General features: G+C 51.1%; 2 non-coding genes and 1 pseudogene across 2 annotated transcripts; all 3 read left to right on the top strand.

Moving 5' to 3' along the window:
- The first annotated feature begins 3,316 nt into the window (after positions 1-3,316).
- Positions 3,317-3,496, top strand: LOC132809352 (U2 spliceosomal RNA; annotated as a pseudogene).
- Positions 3,497-10,795: 7,299 nt separating this feature from the next.
- On the top strand, positions 10,796-10,986 carry LOC132809230 (U2 spliceosomal RNA). The gene has a single exon (XR_009642248.1). It is a non-coding gene; the product is annotated as a U2 spliceosomal RNA (small nuclear RNA).
- A 7,299-nt stretch (positions 10,987-18,285) lies between these two features.
- Positions 18,286-18,476, top strand: LOC132809219 (U2 spliceosomal RNA). The gene has a single exon (XR_009642247.1). It is a non-coding gene; the product is annotated as a U2 spliceosomal RNA (small nuclear RNA).
- The last annotated feature ends 326 nt before the right edge of the window (positions 18,477-18,802 follow it).

The raw sequence follows: 18,802 nt of genomic DNA, 5'->3' as shown, positions 1-18,802 counted from the left end.
CAGAAACGCTCCCGTAAGACTAATCAACGTGTACGCCCCAGCGGATAAGAGTGAACGGTTGGCCGTCCTGCAACAGCTTCCACTGCTGCTGGCTACGTCCAGGCCGGTCATTCTGGCCGGAGACTTCAACTGCATCATTGATGCAGATGGACGATCCGGCGGGGGGGACAGTAAACTGGACGCTACGTCCAGAGCCCTGATGGAAACGGTCAAAGATGCCAAGCTGCACGACGTCTTCAGCACCCCTGCAGATGGAGCGCAGCGTAGATACACATGGTCACGGGCAGACGGGTCTATCCGCTCAAGGATAGATTACCTGTTTGTGTCCCGAACGTTCTCGGTCAGAACCACCGACGTCAAGCCGGTGTTCTTCTCTGACCACTGCCTCCTACTGGCCGACTGTCACCTACAGGACGAGCAGCGGACGGGCAAGGGAACGTGGAAACTGAACACTAAGCTGTTGACCCCGGGAAACATCGAGGAGCTCAAGAGGGATTACGCAGGTTGGAGAACCGCGAAGTGTCTCTTTGAGTCTCCAGCAGACTGGTGGGAAACAGTAAAAGGGAACATCAAGAGATTCTTCATCCTCAAAGGTGTTCAGGAGGCGAGAGAGAGGCGGGGAAAACTGTCCCAGCTCCAGGAAAGTATGCAGAACCTGCTCCTGCTGCAGACGTTGGGGGTCGATGTCACGGAGGACCTCAAGGAGGTGAAGGGCCAGCAAGCCTCGCTCTTTGCCTCGGAGGCCTCCAAGATAATCTTCCGGTCCAGGGTCCGCTCGGTAGAGCAGGACGAGACGTGCTCACGTTTCTTCTTCCAGAAGGTGCACAAAGAGAGCTCCGTGCTCAGCAGCCTGAAGGAAGAAGATGGCTCGGTAACGTCATCTCAGGCTGACGTCATGAGGATCAGTAAATCCTTCTATGCCAGCCTGTATGACGCGAAGCCAACCGACAGCACGGCCTCACAGTCGTTCCTGTCCTCTATCACGGAGGTCCTAGAGGACGGAACGCGAGAGAGGCTGGACCAGCCGCTATCTCTGGATGAGCTGACCAGGGCCCTCGAGTCCTTCGAAAAGAATAAAACTCCCGGAAGCGACGGCTTACCGGTCGAGATCTATTCCGCTCTTTGGGACTTGATTGGCCGGGACCTGCTGGAGGTGTATGTCAGTATGCTTCGGGCAGGTACCATGAGTGAATCCATGAGGAAAGGCATCATCACCCTCATCTATAAGCGGAAGGGGGAGAGGGATGAAATTAGAAATTGGAGACCGATCTCACTGCTAAACACAGACTACAAAATCTTGTCAAAGGTCATCGCAAACCGGGTCAGGTCTGCTCTGGGAACGGTGATCCACCCCGACCAAACCTGTGCTGTACCGGGCAGGAAGATCTCTGAGAGCCTCGCACTCCTCAGGGATACGATCGCCTACGTGCAGGACAGGGGGGTGGACACCTGCCTCATCAGCCTGGACCAGGAGAAAGCCTTTGACAGGATATCGCATACATATATGAGGGATGTCCTCTCCAAAATGGGCTTTGGGGAGGGAATCTGCAATTGGATCAGACTGCTCTACACCAACATTGTCAGTGCAGTCTCAATCAATGGGTGGGAATCAGATAGCTTCCCTGTAAGATCTGGAGTCAGGCAGGGCTGCCCACTCTCTCCTGCCTTGTTTGTATGTTGCATAGAGCCATTTGCCGAATCCATCAGGAAGGATGCGAGCCTGAGAGGGGTGACTATTCCTGGCAGCGGGGGCCTACAGGTTAAGGCCTCCCTGTACATGGATGACGTCGCCGTTTTCTGCTCGGATCCGCTGTCCGTGCACAGACTCCTGTGCATCTGCGACCAGTTCGAGCGGGCCTCGGGGGCCAAGGTAAACCGAGGGAAGAGCGAGGCCATGCTCTTCGGGAACTGGACCGACCAATCCTATATCCCCTTCACCGTCAGGACTGGCCACCTGAAGGTGCTGGGTATTTGGTTCGGGGGTGCTGGGGCGTGCGCCAAGACCTGGGAGGAGCGGATCAGGAAGATGAGACAGAAACTAGGCAGATGGGAGCAACGGTCGCTCTCCATCGCGGGGAAAAACCTGGTCATCAGGTGCGAGGTACTCTCAGTATTGTTGTATGTGGCACAGGCCTGGCCTATCCCCAGAACCTGTGCTGCCGCAGTCACCCGGGCCATCTTCCACTTCATGTGGAGATCAAAGATGGACCGGGTCCGAAGAGACACCATGTACAAAGAGCGGTGCAATGGGGGAAAAAACACTCCCAATGCCACCCTCGCCCTGATGGCCACCTTTGTGTGTGGCTGCATCAAGCTGTGCGTGGATCCCCGGTACGCAAACACCAAGTGTCACTACGTACTGAGGTTCTACCTGTCCCCGGTGTTGCGAAGGATGGGCCTGGCCTCGCTGCCGCGGAACGCTCCGAGTAGTTGGACCGTTCCGTACCACCTGTCCTTCGTGGAGAAATTTCTGAAGAAAAACACCTTTGACCACAAGTCCATCAGGAAGTGGTCAGCACGTAGTGTCCTTGAGACCCTTCGGGAAAAGGAGAGGGCGGATCCTGTTGAGTGGTTCCCTGAGCAGACTGTCAAAGCAATTTGGCAGAATGCCTCATCGCCAGAACTTTCTAACAAGCACCAAGACATGGCTTGGCTGGTGGTGAGAAGGGCTCTACCCGTGAGATCGTTTATGCACGCCCGGACTCTCTGCCGCACCGCACGCTGCCCTCGAAGTGGCTGCGGGGGGGACGAGACTGTCACACACCTCCTTCTGGAATGTGCCTATGCAGAGGAAGTCTGGAGAGGAATGCAGTGGTATTTGTCGAGGTTCGTCCCGAGCAGCGCCGTGACACGGGACTCCGTGCTCTACGGCCTGTTCCCCGGGACGCACACCGAGACGAATATCAACTGCGCCTGGAGGATCATCAACTCGGTGAAGGACGCTCTCTGGGTGGTCCGAAACCTGTTGATCTTCCAGCTGAAGGAGTTGACCCCGACTGAGTGTTGCAGACTGGCACATTCCAAGGTCCAAGACTACGTGTTGAGGGACGCGCTGAAGCTTGGGGCAGCTGCCGCCAAGGCGCGGTGGGGAAAGACCACCGTTTAACATCTGCCTGTCTAAAGAAGATCAGGGGGCCCATGCAGTCATTTGGGCTCTGCTGACGCCTCAGCCCAATATAAGGGCATAGGAGTGAGAAATGCACAGACTTGCATATAAAAAGGAAAATTCTAAACTGTGTATGTTAATGTGAACATATGTATGGCATTACCCAATGTACAGTGTATCAAATTATTTATGAATATTTACGAATAAAGTATATTTTGAAATAAAAAAAAAAAAAAATCTGTTCTTATCAGTTTAATATCTGATACGTCCCTTATCTGGGGACCATATATTAAATTGATTTTTGGAGCAGGGAGATGGAATAGGGGCTTGCTCCGTCCACTCCACGCATCGACCTGGTATTGCAGTACCTCCGGGAACGGTGCACCCCTCATCTATAAATCTAAAAACAGCTTCATGTTTATAGCGCAGGCTTTCGGTGCTTCATTTCTCACACCTCACATCCAGCCAGGCGTGAGTCGATTCAAACTCGTCTGTTCTAAGGTAGCTGTTCAGCTGCCGCTCCCTATCCTTCTCTCGCCGTCTCTGTCTCTTGCGCATCTTGACACTTGCTCTCAATGTCATCCCCTCACCCCTGCTGCGTGCTGCACCGTCCCGCCAACGCCGGGCCCCGATCACACCACATGGTGTCAGAAGTTGGGAGTTGCAGCAACCGTAGCTGCCCACCAGCTTTTCCTACTCGCGAGCGACGTTTCAGAAAAACAAGAGAAGGTCAACTGTGCTACGTTGCTGCATGCTGCTGGGGATGAAGCTATCTAGGGGTTCAGTCGTTTTGATTTTGATGACTTGCAAGAGAGATTTCGAGAACACTGTGAGCTAGGACAAAAATAATCGGGACGTATTTAAGGCACATGCTTTTCATCAGAGTGCAAGGGCAGGCGGAATCGATAGGTACGTATGTGACTGACCGGAAAAACGAGGCAAAGGACTGTGAGTTTCAGCCACTTTCCGATTCACTGAGCCGCGACAGAATCGTGTGTGCTATCACGACTGACTGAGTCAGAGGCAGGTTACTCAGAGAGTTAATTCTCACTGGGAAAAGCAAAGAGACAGCACTAACTCGACAACAGCACGTGAGAAAACGTAGAACAAACAAGCCAATGTTTGCTGACCGGAACTGGCCTGGAAAGATAATAAGGCAGGTAGGAGCACTGCAGATTATCCGGCACCTGGGCTGTGTACGCAGGGACTGGCACAACAGCCCCTTGCCTTCTTTTGCACTACTTTGCTGCCTCAGCCAGAACTGGCAGCATTCTAAGTCAGTCTCACACAAGCAGCGTGTGCCAGCTGTCTGTGACAACAAATTCCAAAGACTCACAACCCTCTGAGAGAAGACGTTTCTCCTGATCTCACTCTTAAATTGGTGCCTCTTTATTTCTGTTCAGTTCTAGACACTCCCATGAGGGAAAATGTCCTCTCAGCATTTACCCTGTCGAGCCACGTAAGAATCCAATATGTTTCAATAAGATTGTGTCTCATTCATTTCAACTCAGGATCTACACTCATCTGGAGGTAGGGTTTACCGGGCTCAATTTTACTGAAAAGCTGACCTCCGGCTAGTTCAGCAAATAGGTCGTTGAGCAAAGGGAAAGGAAACCGCCTAGCACACACCAGCAGGTGAACTGTTGCAGCATGATATTGCGGCTCCGGAACTCAATTCCTCTACGAATGAAACCCAACAGCCTTCTTAACAGCACTATCCACCTGGGTGGCAACTTTCAGGGATCTATGTACATGGGACTCCAAGATCCCTCTGCACATCCACACTACCAATAATCTTTCCATCGACCCAGTACTCTGCCTTCCTGTTATTCTTCCCAAAGTGCATCACCTCACATTTAGCTGCATTGAACTCCATTTGCCACCTCTCAGCCCGATTCTGCAGTTTATCCAAGTCCCCCTGCAACCTGTAAACATTCTTCCACACTGACCACTACTGCACCGACTTTAGCGTCGTCTGCGAATTTACTAATCCATCCACCTATGTTATGCCTGCGTCTAAGTCATTTATAAAAATGACAAACAGCAGTGGTCCCAAAACAGACCCTTGTGGCACACCACTAGTAACCGGACTCCAGGCTGAATATTTTCCATCAACCACCACTCGCTGCCTCCTTTCAGAAAGCCAGTTTCTAAGCCAAACTGCTAAATCACCCTCAATTCCATGCCTCTGCATTTTCTCCAACAGCCTACCACGTGGAACCTTATCAAAGGCTCCCGGCGTCCTGCTTGTCTACCCCATTGAAAACAATAGCGTGCCTCTTTAGAATTCTTGATCAGTCACTCTCAGAATTTTGACACGTGATTGCCTTCGGCCCAGTTGAGTTTGATTCTGTCCAACCACATTCTTGCCCATAAAGCTGTAAGATTTCCTTTGATGACACGCAGGCTGTGTCTTCAGACTCACCGTATAACTGAACGTTCCCACTGTGAAAGCACCACTTCACCTTTGTGTGTTCCTCGCGCAGTTTCTGAAGGTTGCAGCGCAACGTGACTCAGCCGTATCAACGAAACCGGTGTCCACCTCCATCCTTACCGGTTTGCCGTTCAGTAAGGGAGCGACCGGGGCGTCGGCAGGTATCGCCAGTATCTGTAACCACAACACCTCATTGGTTTGTGCGTCAGGGCTTTTGTCTTCTTGCCCTTTTTGTACCATTTAGGATTTCATCCTGTACTTTCGCTGCAGGTTATTGGTACTTTCACCCCCGAGCGCACCCACTGAGTATATTCTTTTTTAATGCTGCAGTTTCTGCACACAGCTTCTTTCTACCAGCAATTTGCTGCTGCCTGACATGTGTTTCCACAGCAGTGGCAGTTTTGTGTCTGCGTTGGTGCTTGTCCCTGGGCCACCATTTTGTGAACTCTCAGCCACCACTTTGTGAGGTGTTGACCTTCCTTGGCTGCGAGTTCCGTCACGGTTGCCAATCCCAGCACTTTCATTTAAGCGTAGTCACCTTTGCGTCAGTAATCTCTTCTGGATCGTTTCACATCTTAAGGCAGGCTGCTGCAAAAGGTAGCGTCTCGTGGGATCTGAGGTGAGCCGGCTAGCTGGATACAAAACCGGCTCGGTCACAGAAGACCGAGAGTAGCGGTGGAAGCGCATTTTTCGGAAAGGAGATCAGTAACTAGTGGTATCCCGCAGGGCTCGGTGCTAGGTCCTTTGTTTTTTGTGACGTGTAAATAAATGATCTGTATAAACAGCTGTACAAAACTCCAGTTAGGCTACATTCGGGATACCGCGCGCAGTGCTGTTCGGCACACTGCCAGAAGGACGTGGATGCTTTGGAGAGGGTGCAGAGAAGGTTTACCAGGACATTGCCTGCCCTGGAGTGCTTCTGTTGTGAGGAGAGGTTGAATAAACTTGGGATTGTTGTCACTGCAAAGACGGAAGCTGAGGGGCGACCCGATAGAGGTCGACAGCGTACTGAGAGGCATCGAGAGGGTGGCGAGTCAGTGGGTACAGGTTCACGGTGAGAGGTGGAAAGTGAGAAGGGAGAAGTGCGGAGAAAGGTTTTCACATAGAGGATGGTGGGTGCCTGAAACTCGTTGCCAGTCGAAGCGCTGGAAGCAGGCACGTTAGGAACGTTTCAGGCTCACCTTGTTAGACACGTGAACGGGAGGCGGAACGGCGGGACTGAAACCGCGTCTGGGCAACAAGTAGCACGCCCAAACAAGGAGTAGGAATCGGCACAGGCTCGCTGGGCCCTGTGTTATCGGTGCGACAGTGCCAAAGTCTCCGGCCACGTGTATAACTGTGGTGAAATTCCGCAAATACCTTGTAGACGGGGCTGTGACAGGGACCTTATTGGGGTGTCCACGATAATGGGGGCCACGGAGGGCACTTTTGCTGAGTTTGCAGTTGGCACAAAGATAGCTAGAGGGACAGGTAGTTTTGAGGAAATGGGCAGGCTGCAGAAGAGCGTGGACATGTTGGGCGAGTGGGGAAAGAAGTGACCAAGTGTGCGTAATTGCACTTTGGTAGCGAGAACAATCGGGTAGACGATTTTCTGAACGAGGGAAAGGCTTTGCAAATCTGAAGCGCAGAGGCTCTTGGGAGTCCTAGTTCCAGGTTGTTTCAAGATTAACATGCAGGTCCATCCGATGGTTCGGAAGGCAAATGCAGTGTCGGCATTCATTTCAAGCGGGCGAGAAAACAGGAGCAGGGACGTGCTGCCGAGGCTGCGTCAGGCGCTGGTCTGACCACAGGTGGAATATTGGGAGCAGTTTTGTGCCGTGTACCGAAGGAAGGGATGCGCTGGTGTTGGGAGGGAGTCTAGAGAAGGTTTCCCCCTGGGTTTGTCACATGAGGTCTCTGGGTCTGTACCCGATGGTGTTTCGAAAGGTAAGGCGGGATCTGACTGAACCTTACAAGCTACTGGGGGGGGCCTGGTCAGAGTGGTTGTGAAGAAGATGGTCCCACTAGTAGGCGAGACGAGGACCTGGAAGTACAGCCTCAGGATGAAGGGTCGCCCCTTCAGGCCGAGATGAGGTTGCATTTAAGACAGAGGTGGAGAGGTTCAAAGTTTGGGAGAAGATTTATAGCTCGGGTGCTCGTTGTTGTGGTTCTGTTCGCCGAGCTGGGAATTTGTGTTGCAGACGTTTCGTCCCCTGTCTAGGTGACATCGTCAGTGCTTGGGAGCCTCCTGTGAAGCGCTTCTGTGATGTTTCCTCCCGCGTTTATAGTGATTTGACCCTGCCGCTTCCGGTTATCAGTTCCAGTTGTTTGTTTAGATTAGATTACTTACCATGTGGAAACAGGCCCTTCGGCCCAACAAGTCCACACCGACCCGCCGAAGCGCAACACTACGGGCAATTTAGCATGGCCAATTCACCTGACCCGCACATCTTTGGACTGTGGGAGGAAACCGGAGTACCCGGAGGAAACCCACGCAGACACGGGGAGAATGTGCAAACTCCACACAGTCTGTCGCCTGAGTTGGGAATTGAACCCGGGTCTCTGGCGCTGTGAGGCAGCAGTCCTAACCACTGTTCCACCGTGCCGCCCACACAGCGCCCGCTGCAGTGGCCGGTATATTGGGTCCAGGTCGATGTGCTCATTGATTGAATCTGTGGATGAGTGCCATGCCTCTAGGAATTCCCTGGCTGTTCTCTGTTTGGCTTGTCCTATAATAGTAGTGCTTCACAGAAGCGCTTCACAGAGAGAGAGAGAGGCTCTTGATTATAAGGGGATCAAGGGTCGTGGGGAGAGGGCAGGAGAATCGGGGTTGACAAACCTGTGAGCCACGGCCGAACGGCCTGATTCTGCTCGTACGTCTTACGGCCCGGGCCGTCAGACCTTCCGTGGTCTTGCGGTCATGACAGAAAGCAGTTGTTTCCCAGAGGGTGGCGGCGGTCTGGAATGCACTGCTTGGGAGGGTAGCGAGGCGGGGAACCTCAAAACCTTGAAAAACTACTTGGATGAGCACTGGAAATGTCATAACTTTTCCTGGCTACGGACCAAGTGCTGGAAAGTGGGACTAGAACAGACTTAGAGTAGCTTTGTCAGTGCGGACTCGGAGGGCCAGAGGGCCTCTTCTGTACTGTGTGACTGTGTGGGGAAGCTTTCTGATTCCCATCTGTTGATTGAGGCCGCGCTGCTGATGCTTCCTGATGCGGAGCAGCCGGATGGATCCAAGTGCGCATTGAAGGTGAGAGGGTGGGAGAGAGCTTCGGAGCCTCCGCCCGTTTGGTTCAGGTTCCGTCTCGTCCTGATGCATGCATCGATGTAGGTGCTCAGTGGCTACCGATAGGGTGAAGGTGCAGTTGATCACTGACTCCACGCGTGGTGCTGCAGGTTGTAATGTGTGGACGAAAACAGAACTCGCTGCAACCTTCGGGAGAAGGGTCACTGGACTCGAAGCGTTAATTCTGCTTTCTCTCCACAGAAGCTGAGGTTTTGCTTACTGGGTGTTTTGCTTTATTTTGCATTTTAGACCTTGCTTTTTGATTGCCCGGCCGCTATCAAACCATTAGCTTGCTGTTAGCGCTGCAATTAGCACTCTTGAATCTTGATTTGCAATTCTAAGGAAGCAGACTGAATTGGAATGTTTGGAGCGGGAGCCGAACCAATAAAGGCTGATTTGCTGTAAATTGATCTTCACATCCCCCGTCGTGCTGTTCATTTGCACGAGGTGGGTTGGAGGATGGGAGTTCACATTTGTTAGTCTGTAAGAGTTTCTGTTCGTAAAGGTGAGCCGAGATTTCCTGGCAGTGAGATTTTTCGGTCAGAATTCGAACCTGCTCCAATCATTTGCCTTGTGGGGAGGCAGGGATTTTTCACATTGGTAACAGCTGAGATTTTTAGAACGTCGAACAGAGCAGCGCAACAACAGGCCCTTCGGCAACTCTGAGAAACAAAACTCACTCACAATTCAGCCTGAGACAAAGTCTTGGAAACAAGAGCATTTTATTCTTTACGGCCTTGCAAGAACGGGCGTTTTGCTCAAGCAATCAGGCTAGCGAAAGCGCGCCAATACAAAGCATGTAAGCATTCTTATTCAGTTTGCAAGTTGCGGAATCACGCCTCCCTTTTCCCATCCTATCATAAGCCGATTTACCTGACTTGTTTTTCTCTAATTTTCCTGATCTGACTACCCTGCTGTCCTTGTCCTTGTCTGTTACAGCCTGTCTGTTATTTTAGCCAGTTCCCCTTATCATACTATAAGCTTGTTGTGAGATGTCCCTACTGCTTCTTTTGTGGTCAGCCACAACACTTTAAAGTTATTTCTTAGTTTAAAACTATTTCTTAAACAAAAACCTCTATATTGGTTAAAATCTTAGCCTTAAGTATGCTGCAAGAATCCCGCGACTGTTTGTGTAATGTTCCCCTTCCCCTCCCCCCACAACACCCCCTCACCCATCTGCAAAAGCAACATCTCTAACCACCACCACCACCACCTGCAGAAACTACATTTCTAATCTCCCACAAGCTGTCAGGGACATTTAAGCGACTGCTGGACGAGCACACGCTGGACGGCAGTAAATTGAGAGCTGTGTAGGTTAGGTTGATCTTAGATTAAGAAAACTGCTCGGCACAACATGGTGGGCCGAAGGGCCTGTACTGTGCTGTACTGTTCTATGTTCTAACTGCAGGCACATCCACACACACACACACATCAAAGACATGGAGGGCTCGGCTGAATCTACTGCTCTCTTCTCTACCTGTCACATTTCATCGAGCTAGTGTCCTAGGCCCAAGCGTCTTCAGCGAGTGGTTAGAATATGCAGTGCACTGCCTGAGAGAGAGGGTGCTGGAGGCAGATTCAATGGTGACTTTGGTCGCAGGGTCGGATACTTATCTGAAGAGAGGGCGAGTGGGACTGGGGAAGTTGCTCGTGCAGAGAGCTGATGCAGACATGACAGGCTGAATGTCTCATTCAATGCGTGCAGTTCTGCAGTTGGTTACCACCTCCTCAAGTCACGTCAGCTTAGCCCTGACCCACCTGATTGGTGAGATACTGACAATCTCTACATGACCATGAGGCAGTGCTTCACTGACAGGGGAAAAAAAGCAACTGCTGTAAACGGATCTGCTGCTCTAGTTAGAAATCCTGGGAGGACTACGGCGACAGGGAAACTGTCAGCAGTGATCTACAAGTCTTTGAACAGAATCAAGCTGACTGAAAACATGGAGGACAAATGGGACTTGAGGCAGTCCGCGGTATTGTAGTTATCGCTTCTCGGCCTTTTGGCTAAGATCAAGTGTAGTATCTGTTCTTATCAGTTTAATATCTGATACGTCCCTTATCTGGGGACCATATATTAAATTGATTTTTGGAGCAGGGAGATGGAATAGGGGCTTGCTCCGTCCACTCCACGCATCGACCTGGTATTGCAGTACCTCCGGGAACGGTGCACCCCTCATCTATAAATCTAAAAACAGCTTCATGTTTATAGCGCAGGCTTTCGGTGCTTCATTTCTCACACCTCACATCCAGCCAGGCGTGAGTCGATTCAAACTCGTCTGTTCTAAGGTAGCTGTTCAGCTGCCGCTCCCTATCCTTCTCTCGCCGTCTCTGTCTCTTGCGCATCTTGACACTTGCTCTCAATGTCATCCCCTCACCCCTGCTGCGTGCTGCACCGTCCCGCCAACGCCGGGCCCCGATCACACCACATGGTGTCAGAAGTTGGGAGTTGCAGCAACCGTAGCTGCCCACCAGCTTTTCCTACTCGCGAGCGACGTTTCAGAAAAACAAGAGAAGGTCAACTGTGCTACGTTGCTGCATGCTGCTGGGGATGAAGCTATCTAGGGGTTCAGTCGTTTTGATTTTGATGACTTGCAAGAGAGATTTCGAGAACACTGTGAGCTAGGACAAAAATAATCGGGACGTATTTAAGGCACATGCTTTTCATCAGAGTGCAAGGGCAGGCGGAATCGATAGGTACGTATGTGACTGACCGGAAAAACGAGGCAAAGGACTGTGAGTTTCAGCCACTTTCCGATTCACTGAGCCGCGACAGAATCGTGTGTGCTATCACGACTGACTGAGTCAGAGGCAGGTTACTCAGAGAGTTAATTCTCACTGGGAAAAGCAAAGAGACAGCACTAACTCGACAACAGCACGTGAGAAAACGTAGAACAAACAAGCCAATGTTTGCTGACCGGAACTGGCCTGGAAAGATAATAAGGCAGGTAGGAGCACTGCAGATTATCCGGCACCTGGGCTGTGTACGCAGGGACTGGCACAACAGCCCCTTGCCTTCTTTTGCACTACTTTGCTGCCTCAGCCAGAACTGGCAGCATTCTAAGTCAGTCTCACACAAGCAGCGTGTGCCAGCTGTCTGTGACAACAAATTCCAAAGACTCACAACCCTCTGAGAGAAGACGTTTCTCCTGATCTCACTCTTAAATTGGTGCCTCTTTATTTCTGTTCAGTTCTAGACACTCCCATGAGGGAAAATGTCCTCTCAGCATTTACCCTGTCGAGCCACGTAAGAATCCAATATGTTTCAATAAGATTGTGTCTCATTCATTTCAACTCAGGATCTACACTCATCTGGAGGTAGGGTTTACCGGGCTCAATTTTACTGAAAAGCTGACCTCCGGCTAGTTCAGCAAATAGGTCGTTGAGCAAAGGGAAAGGAAACCGCCTAGCACACACCAGCAGGTGAACTGTTGCAGCATGATATTGCGGCTCCGGAACTCAATTCCTCTACGAATGAAACCCAACAGCCTTCTTAACAGCACTATCCACCTGGGTGGCAACTTTCAGGGATCTATGTACATGGGACTCCAAGATCCCTCTGCACATCCACACTACCAATAATCTTTCCATCGACCCAGTACTCTGCCTTCCTGTTATTCTTCCCAAAGTGCATCACCTCACATTTAGCTGCATTGAACTCCATTTGCCACCTCTCAGCCCGATTCTGCAGTTTATCCAAGTCCCCCTGCAACCTGTAAACATTCTTCCACACTGACCACTACTGCACCGACTTTAGCGTCGTCTGCGAATTTACTAATCCATCCACCTATGTTATGCCTGCGTCTAAGTCATTTATAAAAATGACAAACAGCAGTGGTCCCAAAACAGACCCTTGTGGCACACCACTAGTAACCGGACTCCAGGCTGAATATTTTCCATCAACCACCACTCGCTGCCTCCTTTCAGAAAGCCAGTTTCTAAGCCAAACTGCTAAATCACCCTCAATTCCATGCCTCTGCATTTTCTCCAACAGCCTACCACGTGGAACCTTATCAAAGGCTCCCGGCGTCCTGCTTGTCTACCCCATTGAAAACAATAGCGTGCCTCTTTAGAATTCTTGATCAGTCACTCTCAGAATTTTGACACGTGATTGCCTTCGGCCCAGTTGAGTTTGATTCTGTCCAACCACATTCTTGCCCATAAAGCTGTAAGATTTCCTTTGATGACACGCAGGCTGTGTCTTCAGACTCACCGTATAACTGAACGTTCCCACTGTGAAAGCACCACTTCACCTTTGTGTGTTCCTCGCGCAGTTTCTGAAGGTTGCAGCGCAACGTGACTCAGCCGTATCAACGAAACCGGTGTCCACCTCCATCCTTACCGGTTTGCCGTTCAGTAAGGGAGCGACCGGGGCGTCGGCAGGTATCGCCAGTATCTGTAACCACAACACCTCATTGGTTTGTGCGTCAGGGCTTTTGTCTTCTTGCCCTTTTTGTACCATTTAGGATTTCATCCTGTACTTTCGCTGCAGGTTATTGGTACTTTCACCCCCGAGCGCACCCACTGAGTATATTCTTTTTTAATGCTGCAGTTTCTGCACACAGCTTCTTTCTACCAGCAATTTGCTGCTGCCTGACATGTGTTTCCACAGCAGTGGCAGTTTTGTGTCTGCGTTGGTGCTTGTCCCTGGGCCACCATTTTGTGAACTCTCAGCCACCACTTTGTGAGGTGTTGACCTTCCTTGGCTGCGAGTTCCGTCACGGTTGCCAATCCCAGCACTTTCATTTAAGCGTAGTCACCTTTGCGTCAGTAATCTCTTCTGGATCGTTTCACATCTTAAGGCAGGCTGCTGCAAAAGGTAGCGTCTCGTGGGATCTGAGGTGAGCCGGCTAGCTGGATACAAAACCGGCTCGGTCACAGAAGACCGAGAGTAGCGGTGGAAGCGCATTTTTCGGAAAGGAGATCAGTAACTAGTGGTATCCCGCAGGGCTCGGTGCTAGGTCCTTTGTTTTTTGTGACGTGTAAATAAATGATCTGTATAAACAGCTGTACAAAACTCCAGTTAGGCTACATTCGGGATACCGCGCGCAGTGCTGTTCGGCACACTGCCAGAAGGACGTGGATGCTTTGGAGAGGGTGCAGAGAAGGTTTACCAGGACATTGCCTGCCCTGGAGTGCTTCTGTTGTGAGGAGAGGTTGAATAAACTTGGGATTGTTGTCACTGCAAAGACGGAAGCTGAGGGGCGACCCGATAGAGGTCGACAGCGTACTGAGAGGCATCGAGAGGGTGGCGAGTCAGTGGGTACAGGTTCACGGTGAGAGGTGGAAAGTGAGAAGGGAGAAGTGCGGAGAAAGGTTTTCACATAGAGGATGGTGGGTGCCTGAAACTCGTTGCCAGTCGAAGCGCTGGAAGCAGGCACGTTAGGAACGTTTCAGGCTCACCTTGTTAGACACGTGAACGGGAGGCGGAACGGCGGGACTGAAACCGCGTCTGGGCAACAAGTAGCACGCCCAAACAAGGAGTAGGAATCGGCACAGGCTCGCTGGGCCCTGTGTTATCGGTGCGACAGTGCCAAAGTCTCCGGCCACGTGTATAACTGTGGTGAAATTCCGCAAATACCTTGTAGACGGGGCTGTGACAGGGACCTTATTGGGGTGTCCACGATAATGGGGGCCACGGAGGGCACTTTTGCTGAGTTTGCAGTTGGCACAAAGATAGCTAGAGGGACAGGTAGTTTTGAGGAAATGGGCAGGCTGCAGAAGAGCGTGGACATGTTGGGCGAGTGGGGAAAGAAGTGACCAAGTGTGCGTAATTGCACTTTGGTAGCGAGAACAATCGGGTAGACGATTTTCTGAACGAGGGAAAGGCTTTGCAAATCTGAAGCGCAGAGGCTCTTGGGAGTCCTAGTTCCAGGTTGTTTCAAGATTAACATGCAGGTCCATCCGATGGTTCGGAAGGCAAATGCAGTGTCGGCATTCATTTCAAGCGGGCGAGAAAACAGGAGCAGGGACGTGCTGCCGAGGCTGCGTCAGGCGCTGGTCTGACCACAGGTGGAATATTGGGAGCAGTTTTGTGCCGTGTACCGAAGGAAGGGATGCGCTGGTGTTGGGAGGGAGTCTAGAGAAGGTTTCCCCCTGGGTTTGTCACATGAGGTCTCTGGGTCTGTACCCGATGGTGTTTCGAAAGGTAAGGCGGGATCTGACTGAACCTTACAAGCTACTGGGGGGGCCTGGTCAGAGTGGTTGTGAAGAAGATGGTCCCACTAGTAGGCGAGACGAGGACCTGGAAGTACAGCCTCAGGATGAAGGGTCGCCCCTTCAGGCCGAGATGAGGTTGCATTTAAGACAGAGGTGGAGAGGTTCAAAGTTTGGGAGAAGATTTATAGCTCGGGTGCTCGTTGTTGTGGTTCTGTTCGCCGAGCTGGGAATTTGTGTTGCAGACGTTTCGTCCCCTGTCTAGGTGACATCGTCAGTGCTTGGGAGCCTCCTGTGAAGCGCTTCTGTGATGTTTCCTCCCGCGTTTATAGTGATTTGACCCTGCCGCTTCCGGTTATCAGTTCCAGTTGTTTGTTTAGATTAGATTACTTACCATGTGGAAACAGGCCCTTCGGCCCAACAAGTCCACACCGACCCGCCGAAGCGCAACACTACGGGCAATTTAGCATGGCCAATTCACCTGACCCGCACATCTTTGGACTGTGGGAGGAAACCGGAGTACCCGGAGGGAAACCCACGCAGACACGGGGAGAATGTGCAAACTCCACACAGTCTGTCGCCTGAGTTGGGAATTGAACCCGGGTCTCTGGCGCTGTGAGGCAGCAGTCCTAACCACTGTTCCACCGTGCCGCCCACACAGCGCCCGCTGCAGTGGCCGGTATATTGGGTCCAGGTCGATGTGCTCATTGATTGAATCTGTGGATGAGTGCCATGCCTCTAGGAATTCCCTGGCTGTTCTCTGTTTGGCTTGTCCTATAATAGTAGTGCTTCACAGAAGCGCTTCACAGAGAGAGAGAGAGGCTCTTGATTATAAGGGGATCAAGGGTCGTGGGGAGAGGGCAGGAGAATCGGGGTTGACAAACCTGTGAGCCACGGCCGAACGGCCTGATTCTGCTCGTACGTCTTACGGCCCGGGCCGTCAGACCTTCCGTGGTCTTGCGGTCATGACAGAAAGCAGTTGTTTCCCAGAGGGTGGCGGCGGTCTGGAATGCACTGCTTGGGAGGGTAGCGAGGCGGGGAACCTCAAAACCTTGAAAAACTACTTGGATGAGCACTGGAAATGTCATAACTTTTCCTGGCTACGGACCAAGTGCTGGAAAGTGGGACTAGAACAGACTTAGAGTAGCTTTGTCAGTGCGGACTCGGAGGGCCAGAGGGCCTCTTCTGTACTGTGTGACTGTGTGGGGAAGCTTTCTGATTCCCATCTGTTGATTGAGGCCGCGCTGCTGATGCTTCCTGATGCGGAGCAGCCGGATGGATCCAAGTGCGCATTGAAGGTGAGAGGGTGGGAGAGAGCTTCGGAGCCTCCGCCCGTTTGGTTCAGGTTCCGTCTCGTCCTGATGCATGCATCGATGTAGGTGCTCAGTGGCTACCGATAGGGTGAAGGTGCAGTTGATCACTGACTCCACGCGTGGTGCTGCAGGTTGTAATGTGTGGACGAAAACAGAACTCGCTGCAACCTTCGGGAGAAGGGTCACTGGACTCGAAGCGTTAATTCTGCTTTCTCTCCACAGAAGCTGAGGTTTTGCTTACTGGGTGTTTTGCTTTATTTTGCATTTTAGACCTTGCTTTTTGATTGCCCGGCCGCTATCAAACCATTAGCTTGCTGTTAGCGCTGCAATTAGCACTCTTGAATCTTGATTTGCAATTCTAAGGAAGCAGACTGAATTGGAATGTTTGGAGCGGGAGCCGAACCAATAAAGGCTGATTTGCTGTAAATTGATCTTCACATCCCCCGTCGTGCTGTTCATTTGCACGAGGTGGGTTGGAGGATGGGAGTTCACATTTGTTAGTCTGTAAGAGTTTCTGTTCGTAAAGGTGAGCCGAGATTTCCTGGCAGTGAGATTTTTCGGTCAGAATTCGAACCTGCTCCAATCATTTGCCTTGTGGGGAGGCAGGGATTTTTCACATTGGTAACAGCTGAGATTTTTAGAACGTCGAACAGAGCAGCGCAACAACAGGCCCTTCGGCAACTCTGAGAAACAAAACTCACTCACAATTCAGCCTGAGACAAAGTCTTGGAAACAAGAGCATTTTATTCTTTACGGCCTTGCAAGAACGGGCGTTTTGCTCAAGCAATCAGGCTAGCGAAAGCGCGCCAATACAAAGCATGTAAGCATTCTTATTCAGTTTGCAAGTTGCGGAATCACGCCTCCCTTTTCCCATCCTATCATAAGCCGATTTACCTGACTTGTTTTTCTCTAATTTTCCTGATCTGACTACCCTGCTGTCCTTGTCCTTGTCTGTTACAGCCTGTCTGTTATTTTAGCCAGTTCCCCTTATCATACTATAAGCTTGTTGTGAGATGTCCCTACTGCTTCTTTTGTGGTCAGCCACAACACTTTAAAGTTATTTCTTAGTTTAAAACTATTTCTTAAACAAAAACCTCTATATTGGTTAAAATCTTAGCCTTAAGTATGCTGCAAGAATCCCGCGACTGTTTGTGTAATGTTCCCCTTCCCCTCCCCCCACAACACCCCCTCACCCATCTGCAAAAGCAACATCTCTAACCACCACCACCACCACCTGCAGAAACTACATTTCTAATCTCCCACAAGCTGTCAGGGACATTTAAGCGACTGCTGGACGAGCACACGCTGGACGGCAGTAAATTGAGAGCTGTGTAGGTTAGGTTGATCTTAGATTAAGAAAACTGCTCGGCACAACATGGTGGGCCGAAGGGCCTGTACTGTGCTGTACTGTTCTATGTTCTAACTGCAGGCACATCCACACACACACACACATCAAAGACATGGAGGGCTCGGCTGAATCTACTGCTCTCTTCTCTACCTGTCACATTTCATCGAGCTAGTGTCCTAGGCCCAAGCGTCTTCAGCGAGTGGTTAGAATATGCAGTGCACTGCCTGAGAGAGAGGGTGCTGGAGGCAGATTCAATGGTGACTTTGGTCGCAGGGTCGGATACTTATCTGAAGAGAGGGCGAGTGGGACTGGGGAAGTTGCTCGTGCAGAGAGCTGATGCAGACATGACAGGCTGAATGTCTCATTCAATGCGTGCAGTTCTGCAGTTGGTTACCACCTCCTCAAGTCACGTCAGCTTAGCCCTGACCCACCTGATTGGTGAGATACTGACAATCTCTACATGACCATGAGGCAGTGCTTCACTGACAGGGGAAAAAAAGCAACTGCTGTAAACGGATCTGCTGCTCTAGTTAGAAATCCTGGGAGGACTACGGCGACAGGGAAACTGTCAGCAGTGATCTACAAGTCTTTGAACAGAATCAAGCTGACTGAAAACATGGAGGACAAATGGGACTTGAGGCAGTCCGCGGTATTGTAGTTATCGCTTCTCGGCCTTTTGGCTAAGATCAAGTGTAGTATCTGTTCTTATCAGTTTAATATCTGATACGTCCCTTATCTGGGGACCATATATTAAATTGATTTTTGGAGCAGGGAGATGGAATAGGGGCTTGCTCCGTCCACTCCACGCATCGACCTGGTATTGCAGTACCTCCGGGAACGGTGCACCCCTCATCTATAAATCTAAAAACAGCTTCATGTTTATAGCGCAGGCTTTCGGTGCTTCATTTCTCACACCTCACATCCAGCCAGGCGTGAGTCGATTCAAACTCGTCTGTTCTAAGGTAGCTGTTCAGCTGCCGCTCCCTATCCTTCTCTCGCCGTCTCTGTCTCTTGCGCATCTTGACACTTGCTCTCAATGTCATCCCCTCACCCCTGCTGCGTGCTGCACCGTCCCGCCAACGCCGGGCCCCGATCACACCACATGGTGTCAGAAGTTGGGAGTTGCAGCAACCGTAGCTGCCCACCAGCTTTTCCTACTCGCGAGCGACGTTTCAGA

The sequence above is a fragment of the Hemiscyllium ocellatum genome, chromosome 3 (assembly GCF_020745735.1).
Source record: "Hemiscyllium ocellatum isolate sHemOce1 chromosome 3, sHemOce1.pat.X.cur, whole genome shotgun sequence".
NCBI classification, from domain to species: domain Eukaryota; kingdom Metazoa; phylum Chordata; class Chondrichthyes; order Orectolobiformes; family Hemiscylliidae; genus Hemiscyllium; species Hemiscyllium ocellatum.
The sequence above is the reverse complement of the archived record's forward strand: the minus strand, read 5'-3'. Positions and strand labels throughout refer to the sequence as shown.